We start from the raw sequence: 2,987 nt of genomic DNA on the forward strand, positions 1-2,987 counted from the left end.
AAATTTCAATAAACTTTAACTTATTAAATATATATGATTATTTACTAAATTACAAGTCTTTTTCTTTCAAACCCTGAAAAGACAAATTCACTATTGATGTATTATTATTGTTTATGTTAACTTAAACGAGCGTGTTTCTTTAACCGGTTAAAATATCAGACATGGTTCAAGTCAAAACAGTTTATGATTGAAATGAGTTTTGGTCCACGTGTTAGTTTTAAAAAGTAGCCATTTACAACTTCTTTTTAGTTAACTATTTAATAAACCTATCATTTATGTTAAGTTCATAATCTTAAAAATCTACAAAAATATAAACACTAGACTACATGTTTTAGTTTTTCATGTGGATAGAGCATTCACATCCCATCCCCCATAATTATGTGAGGGGGATTGGTAAATTATAGGGTGAAGTTTTTAATGATTGTGAGTGTAAATTATAGGGTGGAGAGAGAAATGTAGTGATTTTTTGTAAATTTGGGGAAACATTTGGGGAACGTTGTTTGCCCATATTTATTTTTTAATATTTGTTGGATTGGTTGTGAGTAGAGGAGAAGGAGAAAACTGTAATGATAAAAGTATTATTTAATTAAACAGGAAAGAGAAATGTAGTGTTTTATAATGTAATTATAGAGATGAGGATGGGGAATGAGATGTGAATGCTCTAAAATCACTTATCTTTGGAATACATATATACTAGACATTAGCACACTATTAATCATATGATAAACTGACTTTGTATATTCTTCTATTATTGAAGACTTTAAAAATACAGTTTTTTTAGTAAGCGAGTTATACTTACACCGAAAAATATGGTCACTCAAGAAACTATCCGTGTGTTACACGGGTAACTAACCTAGTATAAGTATGTACCTTCGTTCTTTTCTCAATATAATCTAACTTGCAGGACTCTTATAGATATTTAAATGCTTGTGAATTCTTATTCCTACACCACGGCTCTAAGTAAACCTATTATCTTATTCCTACACCACGGCTCTAAGTAAACCTATTATCTAAATAAACTAGCCCAAACTGGACGCCGCATTTGGGAATTCAATTGAATCTATAACTTGCAGCATCTACAAGTTAAAGACTACACCGGACCACACTAATCTGCATTGGTTCATAACCTAGCCTAAGATGGAAGGCTGCAATTAATTGATTTTACTAGGCTTTTTTTCTTTAAACTCGAATCAAGAGATGTATGTAAAAATGAAAAAAATAAAAATGAAAAGAAAAATATATGTCAAAAACATTCGTTGTGATATACAACCAAAAAGCTCATGTACCCATGTCCCATCCATTCAATTCAAACCAATCAAACAAAAGCTCCTACAATATCATCATCTGTACACAGCTGTCAAAAGAATCACAATACCCCCTAGAAACCATAAAAAAAAAAAAAAAAAAACTTTATTTAATTTAACCAAATTAAATTAAATAAAATAACTGGAATATCCATCCCCATTCAACGATCCAACGGCTGGACGATACCCTCCCCTACCATATCTAAAAAGATCGTACGGCTCCCACAAACTATCCAACGGGCAGGCCCGCTTCTCATCTAGCCGCACCCACGGCTTCCCCTTCCCGCTCCAATGCAACAAACTAACCGGACCCGCGTGCAACGACCGACAACTCCCCTTCACATTGTTCCCACCGAGCCCGTGCTGGTTCCACCTATGATCAATCGGCTCGATATTCCCCCCGAAAACCAACAAAAACGGCGGCAACGAACCCAACTCGTAGATCCGTTTCGTCCTCTGGACCTCCATCCAGTTCTCGATCCGTTTCCTGTAGTTTCCGGATCTCCATTTGGTCATGTCCATGACCATCACGCCCGTGTTGAAGTAACACGGGCGTCGGGTTTTAAAATTAAAAACCCGTGACATAACCGGGTCGGACCAGAACGCATCCGTAAAGTATTTGGTAAAATTCGTATGGCAATACTCCGGAGCTCCGATAATCCGGTTGTTTTTTAACGTGATATTCCACAGCTTATGAATGTCGTCCGAAACGATGACGTCAGAGTCCAGGTATATGACCCGGTTGACATTCGGGTCGAGAATATCGCCTAAATAATTTCGGGCGTAGTTTAACGGGTTCTCGAGTGCGACCCGAATCGAAGACGATATCAGATTTATCACCGTGTCTTCACGAAAGATGTACACTTTAAAGCTCAAGGACGGGAATGTGGATCGGACCAGCTGAGTCAACTCGCGTGGACTCGCCGGGTCGAACTCGGCGGCGATGAAATGAAAGAACACGTTCTCCGGGCACGACGCGTGGCGGAGCGTGGAGTGGACGGCGGCGATGGACCCACGTAGGTACTCCAGATCAATCGTCATTGCGACGTGGATGACGTCATCGCGCGAGCATCCGACGCCGTTTCGATACTCCGGGGCCTCGGTGTACCCGAATAAGACGTCGGATCTGGATACTCCGGTGGCCGGAAAGTAACGAATCCCGAAGCATGATGATGGCAATGATAATAATAATAATATTAATAATGACGAAACGAGGGCAATGGGGTCGTTTAAGGATCGATTAGAGATTTGAAACCGACCCATATCCGATTGAAGAAGCGGGGGTGTTACTTCATTAGTGAGATGAAGATGAAAATGAAGATGAATCAAGCACACGATTTACAGTCAGAGATTTAAGTGTGTGTTTGTGGAGGTGAAATGGGTAGGTGTGGGGATATGAGATTTAAGACTGTATTTATCACTCAATCACGACTGCCTTTCTATAAATAATGCCAGATTTCGATGTAAATGGTAAATATAATATAATTCCGTATTTATTTGTCAATAAAATTACAAAATTATTAATGTTTTTAATTATGTTTTGATGGGAATTGAAGGAAAATATATTGGGGGTGTGGTTTTGTGTGAATGTGAGATTTAGTTACTACGTAAACATGTCTATTTATGGACGGTATATTTTCTAAGTCAATATCATTTATTTTATTTAATAAAAAATAATTTTTA

At 38.0% G+C, this 2,987-nt stretch overlaps 1 pseudogene; it reads right to left on the reverse strand.

The window, feature by feature from the left end:
* Positions 1–1,250: 1,250 nt before the first annotated feature.
* On the reverse strand, positions 1,251–2,724 carry LOC143556717 (putative galacturonosyltransferase-like 9 pseudogene; annotated as a pseudogene).
* Between the last annotated feature and the right edge of the window lie 263 nt (positions 2,725–2,987).

Source organism: Bidens hawaiensis, unplaced genomic scaffold (genome assembly GCF_021521415.1).
Source record: "Bidens hawaiensis isolate Kalapana, Puna unplaced genomic scaffold, B.hawaiensis_p1.1 tig00018670_1, whole genome shotgun sequence".
Classification (NCBI taxonomy): Eukaryota; Viridiplantae; Streptophyta; class Magnoliopsida; order Asterales; family Asteraceae; genus Bidens; species Bidens hawaiensis.